The sequence below is a fragment of the Lepisma saccharinum genome, chromosome 2, assembly GCF_977018435.1.
Source record: "Lepisma saccharinum chromosome 2, izLepSacc3.1, whole genome shotgun sequence".
Lineage (NCBI taxonomy): Eukaryota > Metazoa > Arthropoda > Insecta > Zygentoma > Lepismatidae > Lepisma > Lepisma saccharinum.
Window position 1 is genome coordinate 77,721,926 of NC_139230.1, and position 16,427 is coordinate 77,738,352.

A 16,427-nucleotide genomic window follows, 5' to 3' on the forward strand; every position below is an offset into this window, starting at 1 on the left:
GTCTGGTTCGGGTGACCTGGACCTACAGTCTAAAATATCATGGTATTATTATTCCTGCAATTATTTGCAATCTTGGCCAGAGAGAGAGAGGAGGAGGAAAAAAATAATATTTTGTTTCAATGTCGAGCCTATATTTTAAATTTATACATGTGCGCATGCGCGCAGGGGGTAAATTTTTTTTTTTTGATCGGGTGGGTTGTAAGGTGAGTGAACATGTAGGAAAAGTACTGATATATTGATTGATTGATTGATTTAGTTTATTTTACTTCGCGTTTTGTACCTCTTGGCTAATTTGCGAAGATTGGGGATGAGTGATGAAATGGATGAAAATGGACATTCACAAACAACCATACCCGACCGGGATTCGAACCCGGGACCCTTGGCGTCACAGCGCGATGTGCTAACCACTTTTTTTTTTTTTTTTTTTTTTTTTAAATATTATTTATTTACAATTTTTCTTTCATACAGTAATTTTACAGGTTTTGGATCACAATAATTCTTTTAACATTCCATCAGCACCTTTAAAAAATGTGCGAATAATATTTTTCTTTTATCTTGAGACACTTTATGATATTCCTGTTTAACATATATTAAAAATTGATCATGAAAATCTATACCTTTATATATGCAGACAAACAATATATAATGTCCAACCAACCATTGTACACTACGCAATTTAGTACATGGAAAATACGAAAACGTAGGTAACATTATGTTATGCACAGTAAACGCATTGGGATGGGTGCGACAAATTTTTCCTAATAACACACATAGATATTTCCATGTTTCACGTGTCCGTATGCATTCACTTAGCCAGTGTGAAATCGAACCATTTTGTTTACACCTACCACATAGTGGGTCTTGTAACAGTTTTAATTTATGTAATTTCTCTTCCGTCACCACTATATCCTGTACCACACAGTACCACGCAGATTTTACCAAGGGCGATAAATGTGGTGCGTGAACATTGTTCCATATTTTGTGCCAGGGATGGGTTGGTTGATTAATCATTATCTTGCAGCTAGGCAATGTTGCCAAACAACGTGACTTGTATAATTGAGATACTGTTGGTAGTTCAAGAGATTTCGCTGAAAGTAGTATATAACAAATTTCTAGCACTGATTCTTGTAAATATTTATAATGCGGTGGCACCGTTGCTATAGCGATCGGAGACTGCAATGGTATGGTGTCCAAAATCTGCTTAAGTATCACACCCGTTAAACTGTCTGGGAAGTTTACTAACATTGACATATCTGCTTGTACGCGGAGAGCTTGGATTTTTAACTCCACATGAGTCAGGCCAAGTCCTCCGTACCGTACCGGCAGACACACATTCTCGTGACTCACCCGCAACATTTGGTGTGCCCAAAGAAACCAGTTTATCGCACTCCTTATCTGTACAAAATCCAATTTTAACCACTCGGCCACAGGGTCGGGCAAGTACTGGTATATACATAGACCAAAGTTACATGGTTCTAGGCCCCATAGGAGCCAAGAAAATCAACGTCTTGGAAAACGTCTTAAGACAAATATCTTAATCTTTAAGAAAGTCGACTTCCGGTATCTCAAGATGTTACTTCCGGTCTGTCAAGAAAATTTTCTTAAGACAAAAATCTTAAGACGTTTTCCAAGACATTGATTTTCTCGGCTCCTAATTGAGCTAGGATGATGATTTTAGGTTTGTTGTATAGGATTCGACGAGAACTATTCGACTAGCAAATAAAATCGATTCCACCCCCTCGAAGTTTCGGAAATACAGACAATTTTTTATTTTTTAAGAAACTTGATTTGCCGGCTTAGTTTTTACTCTAATTCGAAAATTTTGATAGCATTCGATACAAAATTAGAAGTACTCTACAACCTATTGGAGGGATGATGACTAGTGCCTGCTGTTTTCGAGTTATTTTGGATTAAAATTTCAAGATGTAATTTCTAAGATGTTTTGTAATTCATAAACTATGGGTTGTAGGAAAAAGATTCTTGCTCTATCTGCTATTGCTCGACGAATACCATAAACATAAATAATGCTTATGGTTTGATTTAAAAAATGGCGACCTTAAAATAATTCTGTTTTCTGAAATTATGATTTATACTTCATACGCCAAGAGGGCTGAGGGTTAGAAAAAAAAAGTTTGTTTGGTAGAATTATGTACACATAATATTTTTGTGTTTTCTATACACAAGCTTAATTATTTTTTTTCAATTATTTACAGGATTGATTAAGAAGCAAGAAGTAGTATATACATAAATAGCACACTCACACCAAACCCAGCACCATCGCGAATTAGCCTTCCAAGGTTTTTTTATTGCACAGCATTTATATACTCTATTATATATATAAATAACATACCCCACAAATATTATTTTTTTCAACAAGATGCAATCGGTACAAATTTGCCCCACTTGTGAAACTGGTGTTTCACCTAAACATTTCCAAAGGCACTGTCGTACCTGCGTACCTGGTAAGCGTGTGACCGCTAAAAAATCATGTCCCAGGTGCGGTAAACATATTACCATTAATAATTTGAAAAAGCATATAACATCATGCAAAGTCGTCGGAGCACCTGTTCCACAACCGTCGACCAGCTCGACCAAGAGGAAAGCGGAAGCCGACTCGCCACCATCCGCCAAACGTGTCAAGCCTATGGCGAAAGCGAACCAGTCTGCTTTCGAGCGTTTGTTAGAGGACTTTGTCCTCACTTCGGAGGGCTCATGCGACGTGCGTAGCTTTTTGGAGAACGTGCAAGCCAAAATTATTTCCATCCTCGGCGATGCGCTTGCAACGCACTCCACCAAATTCTACGCATCGCTACGTTGCCAGTACAAGAAGCCGTCTGATGAAATTTACAGCTTCTGCCACAACACCAAGGCGAAGACGCTGCATCTGGCGGATGTCGAAAACCTAGAGGTCATCTACAACAAGTTTGCCGAGGAGCTGGTGGCGAAACAAGAAGAACACCAAGCTAAGGGCTCGGGGGGTTCACTGTGTGGCGATCCTCACGAACTGTGCGTCAAACTTTGCAAGTTTGTGCCTCTCTCCGCCTCCAGCTACGTCCCCTTACCACCTACCATTGCGGTAAAGAAGGCCGTTCTGAACATTCAGAACAGTGACGCCAAGTGCTTTCTCTGGTCGGTGCTTGCAGCGTTGCACCCTGTCCACTGGAAAAACCAACCACGCCGCGTTACCCACTACATGCAGTACGAGTTGGAACTGGAAGATGCCATGGCTGGGATCGACTACCCGGTGGAGGTCCCGGACATTCGCAAGTTCGAGGCCCGTACACACAACCCTCGGTTGGCCATCAACGTTTACGGTCTCACCGAGAACAAAAATGTGGTGTACCCTATCCGGGTGAGCGACGTAGACGACGATGATGCTCGAGAAATTCACCTTCTGCTCATCAAGGACGAGACCCATCACCACTACACCCTCATCCGTTCCCTCTCTCGGCTTGTTTCGAGCCAACGGAGCAGTGAAAGTCACCACATAGAAGTTTGTCGCAGGTGCTTGTCAACTTTTGATAATCGAGAACAGCAGGATTACCAGCGCATCAGAGGTCCCAACATCGCTGCAGAGAAGCTCGCTCGCCACAAACTTTATTGCAATGCCAACGAGCCGGCTGTGGCAGTCTTACCCAAACCTGGCACCGTGGAGCGTTTCCACATGCACGGTGCCATGGTAGAGCACCCCACTATCATCATCGCGGATTTCGAGGCCTTCCTCAAACCCCTATCCACTTGCGATCCCGATCCCGAAGTTTCCTCCACCACCCCTTACCAACTCCACGAGGCATCCAGTTTCGCATACGTTGTGGTGCGACGAGACCAGCACATCGCCCCCGAGCCCTACGTGTATCACGGTCCCGACGCAGTTAAACATTTTCTAGACAGGATGGTTGTGGAAGCCAACGAGATAGGGAAGGTACTGTTGGCCCCCAAGTCTATGCTCCCACTGTCCCCCGACGATCAACGTAGACACGACGAGGCCATCGCTTGCCCTGTCTGCGTCGAGGAGTACACCGCCAACAACCGTAAAGTCCAACACCACGATCACTTTAACGGTAGGTATGTTGGTCCTTGGTGCAACGGATGCAACCTCATGGCCCGGGATCCGCGCTTCATCCCTGTGTTTTTTCACAATGGCTCGGGATACGACTTCCACCATCTGGTGCCTCACTTTGGGTACGACGACATGCGAATCAACGTCCTGGCGCAGAACGAGGAGCGTTACATTAGCTTGAGCAAGTGGGTGCGAATCCCGGGATCACGCTCTACCGTCGAGCTTCGCTTCCTCGACTCCCTGAGGTTCCTCCAGGCCAGCCTCGATGCTCTCGCGGGGAAGCTCAGCGACGAGCAAATACTCATTACCTCTGCGAATTTTCCGAACTTGGACGCCGGTCTCTTCAGGCGTAAGGGGGTCTACCCCTACGAATACGTCACAGACCCTACCAAGTTCGCGGAGATGTCGCTACCTCCTCGAGCAAACTTCTATAGCAAGCTGCGAGGCTCGGGCATCTCTGAGGATGACTATAACCATGCTCAGTCCATGTGGCGCGAGCTGGATTGCCAAAATCTTGGGGACTATCACGATGCGTACCTCAAACTTGATGTGACGCTCCTCGCTGATGTGATCCAGGCGTTTCGTGCAACTGCGAAGACCATCTACAAGCTGGACCCTGCATACTTCTACAGTCTTCCCGGACTGGCATGGTCGGCCATGCTTCTTGTTACGAAAGTCAGGCTTGAGCTTCTTTCGGACGTGGAAATGATGCTGTTTGTAGAACGTGCCGTGCGGGGTGGAATGGTCCAGGTGTCGCAGCGACACTCGCACGCCAACAATCACCACATGGCCACCGGTTACGACCCCTCACAACCGTCCAGCTACATCATGTACACGGACGTCAATAACCTCTACGGACACTCCATGATGCAGCCACTCCCCTTTAGAGGCTTCGAGTGGGCTGATCCCTCCAAATTTGACGTTGAAGGTTTCGACGATGTGGAATGCGGATTTTTTGCCGAGGTGGACCTTGAGTTCTCCGAGAAGCTGCAGGATTTGTTCTGCGATCTTCCGCCAGTCCCGGAATTCAAATGCCCGCCTGGCTCGAACCAAGCAAAGCTCGTCATGGACTTCGAGCCCAAAGAGCGTTATGTCCTGCACTACCAAAACCTCCGGTGGTTGATGAAGCAAGGGGTTACCGTCCGCACAGTACATCGAGTTTTGATGTTCGAGCATTCTCCATGGTTGAGGCCATACATCGAGCTCAACACCAAACATCGCACAGTCGCCACTTCTGATTTCGATCGCGATTTCTTCAAGTTAATGAACAATGCGGTGTTCGGGAAAACTATGGAGAATGTGCGAAATCGTGTAGATGTGAGGCTAATATCAAACAAAGCACAATGTCGCAGGCTCGTAGCAAACCCGTTATTCAAATCGAGGACCATTTATAATGAGCAGCTGGCTCTGATTCACATGAAGCAAGGTGAGGTGAGGCTCACCAAGCCCATCTACGTTGGAGCCACGGTTCTGGATCTGAGCAAGCTACACATGTTCGAGACGTACTACGACATATTACGTCCACACTACGGCCACAACATCTCGCTTCTCTACACGGACACGGACAGCTTGGTGTACCACGTTCGCACAGCCGACGCATATGGGGATATAGCCACAGTTCCATCTTTGGTTAACCTCTTCGACACCTCGGGCTATCCCCAGCAAAACAAGTACGGCATCCTGGCTCGCAACAAGAAGGTGCCTGGAAAACTCAAAGACGAGAAGGACGGTGATGTAATTCTCGAGTTTGCCGGTCTTCGCGCCAAAGCCTATGATATTCGGGCAGAAGGATCCATCACGAAAAAGGCTAAGGGTGTGGGCAGGCAGGTCGTCCAAGAGTACCTCAAGTTCGAGGATTACGTCATAACCCTTCAAACTAGGACGTCAATTCCAGGAGTGGAGCAACGCATCCAGAGCGTCGACCATGTGTTGACAACCAACCAGGTGAGAAAGGTTGCCCTGGACGCACGCGACGACAAGAGGTGCGTTCTGAAATGTGGGATTCACACGCTCCCATGGGGCCACCATCGTCTAGAAACTAGTAAGATATGCCTCAAATGTAGTAAATAGTATGTATGTATGTATGAAAAAAAAAAACAATTCATGTAACAGATGTTCTAATTTAATATAGCCAAGATACTAGAACAATAGTGTTTATCTTCAAATGCAAAAAAAAAAAACAGGTGGAGGTTTGGGATTTTTAGCGGGACTAACTCCCTGCCGCGCCCTACGGGGTGAATATGGGGCACACGCAGGGCCAAAGGGGAAGTTCCTTTGTGCGTTCAAGTGTGATTTATTTCTAAAATGCATCAAAAATAATTTTTTTATTATTTTTTTGTTCCAGATTATTCTCACAAATGTAAGAAGGTGTTCCTCGCAGTACATCCTAAACATTGCGTTGCAGGTTAATCTAATATTTGAACCTACGGTCAGTATTTTTTTTTGAGAATTATGTGATTTTTTTTTCTTGTACTTAAAACTGTTCGGTCACTCTTTCATTCTTGACATCATACACAAAAGACTTCTCTGCAATCAGGATGACGCTGCACAGAGTATCGGCAGGCAGCGCGTCGTGGAACTCGCACACGACCTTGATGTTGGTGCGATCGTTGACCACCACCTGCTTCCTTTTTGTGGTGTTGATGACGAACATCGGCCTGCGGATTTTGAATTCGCTGGGAGTGTAGTACATGTCCACGCTTCCCTCCGTTACCCTCTTGTAAGCCGTGTAAGCTTCGTAAAGTTTGAGGTAATCGTCTTTGGTCATGTCGAGGTTGTAATTCTCGCGCGGGAATACTTCGTTCCTGCCATTCTTGAGATAAACGTTCTTGATCTTGCAGTCGTCGAATTTACTGGAATCTTTCTCCTGGTTGTTATCGCGCCCGGTCTGAAAGAGCACTACGACGAAATCTGGCATGTCGAACTGTATGTTGTTGAACTGCGTCGTCAAGTCGAATTCCATGTGACTTCCCGACGCCAATTTTTGCACGCACTGGTAACCGTGAAAGTGAATGGGCACCTGCGGACTTTTCAAGATCTCCGCTTTGTACTTGAGGGCGTAGTTCGTTTCGTATTCGACGATCGGCATTCTCAACTCCATGCTCCGGATGACGCACTTGGCTGCTTCGGGTAATGTGTTGGCTATCGGCGTGCCGTCTGCGTTCAAGTTGGTGTATCGCATCAGTGCGTCGTTGTCGTTGGCCGCTCTTCGAAACGTGATCCTCAGTCCTCCCTTCCACATGATCTCCTTGTAGTCGGAGAAGAATCCCGGAAGCAGACGCATGGGAAAGAGCACCGTGTGACTTCTCGTGGATATTTTGGTCCCCGCTTCGAACCCTCCCGCCTGGTAGTATGCCGCGTTCGTTTTCGATAATTTCAATGTTCCCACTGCCGTCGACGTGATGCCTGGATAATCGATTCTGTCGATGACGGTGTTGTGTTTCCTCACCTCCACCTGCGAGAACAGGTGAGGCACGAAGTTGTCCACGAGTATCAAATTTACTGCTGCGGGAAACGCGTCTCCGCTTTCTTTCTTCACCACGTCGAATTGAAGGTAGAGGTCCGCTCTGTGAGGATGAACGAACCCGTCCCCTACGTCCACGTCGTATTCGATCTCCCGGTTCGCTTCGTTCAAATTTGCGAACGTGCGACGGTTCGGAGGAAAAGATTGCAATTCGTAACTTTCGATTTGCTCCATGATGTGTATGGTTATTTATTATACGTTGATCTCCAGGATGGCAGTGGTCGTTGCACCTGCGAAATCCACCACCTCTCCTTTCTCGTTCGTGACCACCAACTCTATGTTGTCTATGCGGTTGCGACATACTGGAAAATAGATCGGCGAAGAGGGTGTGTAGATGATCGGTTCCATGAACTCGGAACTTGGTTTGAAAGTGGCGATGATTCCCGTCTGCTTGTGACTTCCTAATCCGTCCGAGGATTTCGTGATCATGCCTTCCGCCACGTTACAGTGTACGTTCAGAGTCTCGATGGCCAAGAATTTAGGAATATTCGTTGCTACGTTCTTGATGCCAGCTTCGAGTTTTGTGTTGTTCTCGAAACCTAAAAGTTCTCCCACGGTGCCCAGGTCCAGGGTTTCCGTCGCCGATAGGATTTCCACTCTGTGCGTGACCGAATTTTGAGAAAGGTACGTGCCTTTGGGTAATTGAGCTTGCAAAGTGGAAAGATTGTATTGGCCTGGCGTGACGACGATGTGTTCGCTTCCGACGCTAATTTTGTTGTTGTGATGCGTGACGTTAGGTATGAGGTACATGCTGTAGAATGCACGCAGAGCCACGGATTTAGGATAGACGATGTCGTCGTGCAGCGTGAGTTTCAAGATCGAAGATTCGCTCGTGAGATGGAACACGCCCATCCTAGTAATGCTGTTTGAGGTTCCACAATGCTTTCTGGAAATCTTCGATCGTAGGGTTAATTATTTTAGAGAGAAACGCGAGCACGGAGAGACAGAGATGACCGCAGTTCTCGTCTCCGAAATTTTGAATGCGTTCGTCGTTGTAGTATATAGGATTGTTCGTTTTCAGATAATTGACTAAATTTGTAGGTGGAACACCTCCGAAAGAATCGAAAACGAATGCTTTGTTGTTGTCATTTTTGTGGTAACATATCCAATGCGTGCCTGGATTTTCTTGACCGTCCAAGTTGACTACTCCGCATTCTCTTTTTTAACGCTTGAAGGTAACGAGTCGGACATGAAAACTCCTCTGAAGTTTTTGATTTGTAATGGTTCGATCAGAGATTCAATGTCTCGGTTGGTGAGTGCTGTTTCTTTTTTTTAAACTTTTTCATCACGCCCTTCCCCTTCTTCTCCATGGCCAGGTTGTGACGTTTCTGTTCTTCCAATTCCGCCTTGTTCTTCTTCGAGTCGATGACGGTTTTCGCGATGGCGGCGCTTCCGCCGGCCAAACTTCCAACGGCCCCCATTGCTGCCAGGATGGCCGGGATGCTGAATATGAAACCTCCGATCTTTTGCTGTTTCCGCGAACGCTGCAAGCGTCTCAATTGAGGTGTGCTGAGAAGTAATTTCATTCCGTGTCCTTTGCTCAAGCAAGAACGTTTCTTCTCGCGTTGTTTCTTGGTGAGTAACCCATCGAGGGCACCTAGATTTTTCAGATTGGAGTATGGTATCTGGTACGCGACACCTTTGGGCTTCATGTTTTTTTTTTTCATGGTATGTTATTTATATATATAAATATTCTGAGATTTTTTTTGTCTCGTGTAATTTTTTTTTTTCAAGGTATGTGTTATTTATATCGTCTCACTCAAAACAACTGTGGCGATGTGTTATTTATATATATGTATTCTGGGAAAGAAAAAAGTTTTTGCTTCGCCTAATGCTATCATGTGGTTTACAAGATCGACAGTTTCAATGTTCGACGCGTACCAGTCTTCGGTAAATCTTCTTCTCCCCTGCCTCCACTCGTGCAGCTTGTCTAACCTATCGTCAATTTTTTTGTTTGCGGCTCGAAAGAGAGTCTCTGGGGATCGGAACATTTTTTTCATTACGCTTATTTCTCGGAGGTGATCCATGAAAATCATTTTGCACGGTGAACGAAATTCTGGCGTTACTTTACACAAGTCTATGAGTTTAGTTACATCCCCGTCGAACGTGAACGTAAATATTTTGTGCAACACTTCGGGAGGAAGTTGAGTTATACAAGTTGTTATTTTTTTTCATGGTATGTTATTTATATATATATATTCCGGGGGTTGGGGTGTCTGTGATTAAACAAATTCTATTACGTGCTTCGTTTTCTTGCCAAGAAGTTCCTTTGTCCCCTTGTACACGATTCGAGTTTTGTTCTCGATTAAAATAGATAGCTTCTCGTCGGATAACATGTTAGCGTATCGATCTGGTAAGAATAGACTGTATTGTCCGTTGAGCAACAGACGCACCTTGGGACCATACTGGGTAGAAACAATTGAACCGGAAGTTATCGTGTAATTTTTGTCGACTTCCAATTCCTGAATTTTTACATACTCGACTGACAAATTTAGCATTTGTTTTAATGCTTGGAGATCACTCATTTTTCAATCGTCATATCGAAGAGAAATTTCAGGGTGTGTGTGTTAGAGAATTTTAATTTTTCACAATGTGTTATTTATATATACCGAAGAATTTTTTTTTGATCTCGTAGATTTTTTTTCACTATGTGTGTTATTTATATATCAAGTTTTTTTTTTACTTGTACATTTTTTTTGACAACTTTTTTTTTCTGACGGTAATAATTTTTCCACGTCAACTTTTTTTAACGATAAAAAATTTTTACGATAAGGCAACTTTTTTTCTGACGGTAATAATTTTTCCACGTCAACTTTTTTGACGAGACAAATTTTTTTGACGATAAAAATTTTTTACGATAAGGCAACTTTTTTTCTGACGGTAATAATTTTTCCACGTCAATTTTTTTTGACGAGACAAATTTTTTTTGACGATAAAAAATTTTTACGATAAGGCAACTTTTTTTCTGACGGTAATAATTTTTCCACGTCAACTTTTTTTTTTGGCGTGACAAATTATTTTGACGATAAAAAATTTTTACGATAAGACAATTTTTTTCTGACGATGTCCACGTCTACTTTTTTTTGACGATAAAAAATTTTTCCATGGCAATTTTTTTTTTTGACATCTACATTTTTTTGACGTATATTTTTTTGTCTCATATTTTTTTGACGTACATTTTTTTTTGACACGTATATTTTTTTGACACGTATATTATTATTTTTTCACAGTGTGTGTAAGAGGAAGAAAGCTTTTGCTTCTGAAAACGAGATGATGTGCGTTATAATATCTGCCGCCTTCTGTTCAGACTTGCACCAATCATCCGTGTCCATCCTATCGTTTAATTTTTTCCCTGCGGTCGAAAGAAGAGTGTCGAGATCAACGCACCTCAGACCGCTGATCTCCCGAAGATGGTCCTTGAGAACCATTTCACAAGGGATGCGAAATTCCGGCGTCGTTCTTGCTATGATTACAAGTTTCCCTACATCCTCACAATCTCCGTTTACTGCGTGTTTAAATATTTTACATAGTAGCTCGGGCGGCAAATCAGTTATACGAGACATGTTGTTATTATTTATTTATTTTTTACTCTATGTTATTTATATACCCCACCCAAGTTTTTGTTTCGTGTTCATGGCGATGGTGGTGCCCAGTGCGGCGACCCGTTCACCCAGCGATGCGTCTCTGCTGACGAATCTTTCGAAAGCGGCACGTTCCAATTTCTTGTCTGCTTCGTGACGTGCATCCAGATCGGTGCGAGTGGTGTTGTAAGCGATGTCGTGATCTTTGCATGCCGCGTCCAACGGATTCACACCCTTGTCTCCTCTCTCCAATCTTTTCTCGAGTTTGGTACCCGGTCCGCAGTACTGGTAGCCAGGTAAATGCATCTCGAAAGGTAACTTGTTGATGATGTCGTTCACGAGTCCCTTTCCTTCGGCCACGTTCCAGAATCTCGGAGGCAGCGTGTTGATGATTTTGATCAGGTAACCTATACCCTTGTCGTCGTTCACGATGAAGTTGGAAAGTTTCGTGCTGATCATGTCCACGATGCCAACCTTCTCGTTGTAGAAATTACGATTGCCTGCATTCTCTTCGCCGGCTATCACCAACAATCGGTCCACGAGCTTCCTCACGTCGTCCACCCAAACGAATTCTTTGGGTAACGTGTTGTAGCGTTTGACGCCGCTTCCACTCTTCACCTCGTTCCAAATCGGTTTGATGAGATTCCTGTATTTCTCACCGCTGCTCGATTTCACCCTATTCTGCGAGGCATCGTTGTTCTGGTACATGGCATCCGTCATGATTAGAATTTCCCTGTAACTCTGGTAATCTTCGTCGGTGTAATCTTTCGGCTGCTTTTTGGCAACGAGTTCCCACAGTCCCACCGTACCCGGATACCTGGTCCAACTATTCTTGTCGCCTAAATTAACTTTAATGTCGTTGCCTTCGAAGGTCACCTTCGATTTCCCAATCTTCCACACGACGCCACCCTCGTTGGTTTCCATGCTCGGATACAATCCGAACACTTCATCCTTGTCGAACTTCCCCGTGCTCAGGTAATCTCGTGCCAAAGGTCCCAACTCGATTTTATCCGACGACGTGCTGCTTATGGCTTGACGTCGTGGTACGTCCTTCAGTTCGAACGGCGTCGAAGGAATGCTCGAAATGGGCGTGGGTACAGCGTAACTTTTAGCTGCGAGTGGTACGAGTTCGTTGATCAAATTTTTAATTTGTTCCGTGACACCTTTAATTTCTTTACCTAGATCGCTGATGGCGTCGATCACAGGTTGATCCTGACGTTTCTTCTCTTCGTAGAATCCGCGATTCTCGGATTTCCAACCTTTAAAGCGTTTCGCGAGGTAATCGCGAAGCTTAAGATTTTCGTCTTCGATTTTTCGTTTCGTCGTAACGTTTATTTATACACGTCGTTTCTCACAACGTTGCAACGTTTAGAAAGTCGTTGATTTTGTTTCTGTATTTTCCGTCGTTGGGTTTCCTCGTCATGTCGATCGTCGCGAATCCGAAATCGTCACTGTTCCAGCAAGAATAACAGCGTTCAGAAAATTGATTGTAGTTCATGTCTCCGCCTACGTAGTCATCGTACGCGTGCTTGAGGTTGGTGTGATCTTGACGAAACAAACATATGAAATTAGCGTTGTCGCGTAGTAACTGTTTTGGAATTTTGGAAATCGTTTGAGCTAGGTAAAAGCAATCCATTCCTTTGTGACGACCTTGCGTGAAAAAGTTGCGAATTTCATTTTGATTTTCCAGGATGACGTCGTCGAACACAACGACTGAATTTTCACGACAATCGTCGAGTGGTTTTATTTCCGAAGCGAACGTTGCAATGTCCAGACCATCGTACAGTTTCATCAGTTGCTGGTATTTGGATTGCTCCAAACTTTTTGAGAACACGTACAGGTGCCTGTTCTTCCAATCTAACCAATTCGGTGCGAGGAGAAAATTGTCCACGAGCAGTGTCGTTTTCCCACACCCTGAAGGACCTACGATTAGACAGCGGATGCTGTCGGGAAGCAACTCGCCGTTCTTTTTTTTCGTTTGACTTTCCGAATCCGGTAGACGCTTCACCACGTTCCACGTACTCACAAGATCACTTCGTTCGCGTCGATCCAACTCTTTTCCGGAAGTCCCAGCCATTTGACAAACAGTTTGTCACCTTTCCTACGCAATACTTTCTCGATGAGGTACGTGTCGGGGTGTTTCGTTTTAGAGAGTTCCTCTTCGTAAAATCTTCCTTTCAAAATCTCGCCGCTACTATCTTTTATTATATACGTGTGTCGGTTTCCGGGTAAAACTCGAACCACCGTAAAAAGTTCGGTGCTTCAATTTTTTGTGAATCCCTTCTCGAAGGTGCGTTTGAATTTGCTGATCCTCACCTGGTCTCCAATTTTGAATTTTGATTTCTTGGTAGTCGTGGGAGTGTACTTTGGACAGTAAACTGTAGAAATTAAACGCTGCTCGTCAGATTTCGTAACGTCAGCTGGCTTCATGCCTATCGTTCTGTGTACCGTATCATTATAGGTGTTGACGAGTTCCGGCGGGATGTCGATCCATTTGTAATTTCCCCGAAGCGTGAATCGTTTCCACATGTGTGTTTTCAAGGTTCGATTAAATCTTTCCACGATGCTGGCTTTGATGTGACTGAAGGTCGAATAATGTCGAATGTCATGTTTTTGAATAAACTTTTGGAATACGGCGTTGTAAAATTCTTTACCGTTGTCCGTGTGCAAAAACCGTGGTCGTCTGTTGCTTTCGCGAAAAATTAATTTGAATGCTTCCGTGACGCATGTTCCCGTTTTGGCTTTCAAAGGTACTGCCCATGCGAATTTCGAAAATGTGTCTATGACGGTGAGGAGGTACTTGTTGCCCTTGTTCGATTTATGTACGTTTTTCAAATTGCCGCTACTCATCTCCACGAGGTCACTTTCCCAGAGGTCGTCGATGCCCTTGGTTGCCACCGCCAAACGTTCGTAGTTGCGGCGTGCAGGTTTATGCAATTCTTCGACGATGGCTTGCCTAGACATTTCTTTCTTTTAGAGATTACGTTTGAAGAGAAGCACCAGCGTGATGGGATTCAAAGAGGGTTGCACCTCGCTCGTGTTTTTGAACGATCAGCTTATCGCCGGCACTCACGTCGAAAACGGTAAGATCTTCGTCTTCGTGTATTTCATATATGTTGCGCGTTTCGTTCCAACGTGCCAATACGCGTAGAGAGGTCGGGTTTAGTGTGTCGGTCGAGTCTCGGTATCCTCTGTCCTCCCATACCAAAATAAACATAGGTCGTCATGGAACCCATTTTTTTCATCAATCGAAAATTTCCTGCGTTAAAACGTCCTGCGTTAAAAAAAATCTTAGGATAAAAAAAAACCTACAAAGACAGAGACATGGACATTACATATAGACATAGACATTAGACAACTTAACCTAACTTAACCGGGAACACGAGCCCGGGGACAGGGGGAGGGGGGACCCCCGGGGACAGGGGGTGGTTAGTCCTCCGAAGCAGTGGTTGAACGCAGCTAATGATCGAATATTGTTTCCAATGTGCTTTGGATACATACATGAACACCATATATATATATATATCTCAAGATCAACATATACATTTAACAACCCCGTTCAGAATCCGTAGACTCAACACAGAGAAGTAAATATACACGCTGATCAAGACTCCTAGACACGCTGAAAAACTTTCGACCACGACCGGGTTCGAACCTATAGGCCACACGTAGAACGAACAATAACAAGAACGAGTGAACGCCTTAACAAGCACGGCTACGGAGGAGAACCGAAAAAGGTTGTGTATAATTGTTCTTTTATGCATCCACGCAGTGTTGCCACATGCCGAGATTTTTAGCCAAAAGAGAAATTTCGATTAAAAATACCACAATACCGCAACTGCACCACCGCTAATAATGCTGCTTTTTACTACCACAACTAATTATTATTCTATTATGTCATTTGCTTAGGTGAAGGGAAAAAATGGTCCAAAAAGGGAAATTTTGCCCCTTGGGAAGGCCCTCATAGTGTGGCAACACTGCGTCCACATCGCCGGTGGCGACATCTAGTAGCAAACACTAGAACTATTTCCTCAGGTATCGTCTTCATGTTCTCGACTGAAATATTAAATCAAACGCGGAGTCCAATGTCGGTGCGCTAATAAAAAAAATAATAGGTTAAGTTATATGACTGAAGATCGTGGCCTACGTATTTGTTGAATTTGTGTCATTGTGTCAACGTTGATAGCACACGCAGAAAGAGAGGGAACGAAATTGTCGTTTTTCTGGATATCCACAGGCAAAAGCGTAATATTTTTTTTTCAAATACGATATGACAGTCGCTTTTCGATACCGAAAAAAAAAACTAAATACAATAAGTAAGTAGTATAGTAATATGCCTTTGACAACAACCCTGATTTTTCGACCCCTCAGAAAATCGCATCGAAACCTCAAAAACTCACTTTCTCTCCACGTTCCGCGCCTCATTTATTGCGCTGACGATGTTTCACGGCGCAGAAAAGCCGGTACGAGTAAATTCACTTTCTCATCCTTGAAGTACGAATGCACCTTATCGTAATTTTCCAAGTCCTGGCCAAATGTTTATATATCGTGACCTTTGTAAACCTCTCTCTCGGGAGAACGATGTGCCACACACGCACACGCGCGCGTATGCCTCTCATTATTTTCCGTATTGTGACGCAAACAAACAAATAATAATTGTTTTTTTTTAGGATCCCTGGCCCCTATAACCTCGCCAGGGGTGCGTGGTGCCCAACCAAAAAAAAGTAAAAGGTTCTAACGGCTGCGGTTGTAGATAACCACACCTCTATAGAGTTTAACGTGTTTTTTTTTCTCAAAGATCCTATGGGACACCTCTGTTTGTCAAAAATTTGAGATATTTGCGATTTAAGATTTTTTTAAACGCTGTGGACTTATAAAATTTTCGATTGATGAAAAAAAAAATGGTTCCATGATGACATATGTTTATTTTGGTATGGGTGGACAGAGGACACCGAGACTCGACCAACGCACTAAACCCGATCTTTCTAAGACTATTTGTTCAAAAGTTACGAGTGATCAAAATTTTGGAGGGTGGGCTAACTTCTTACCTCTTGACCTCAGGACCACCAAAACTTGGTACACGTATTCTCCACCTCCAAAATCGACAGGGGGGGTAGCTTCGCTACCGGAATGGGGGTGTTTTTCGATATATTTTTTCGATAACTCTTACCATTTTCGAGATATTTGCAATTTAAGATTTTTTTAACGCTGTGGACTTAGAAAATTTTCGATTGATGAAAAAATTGGTTCCATGACAACCTAC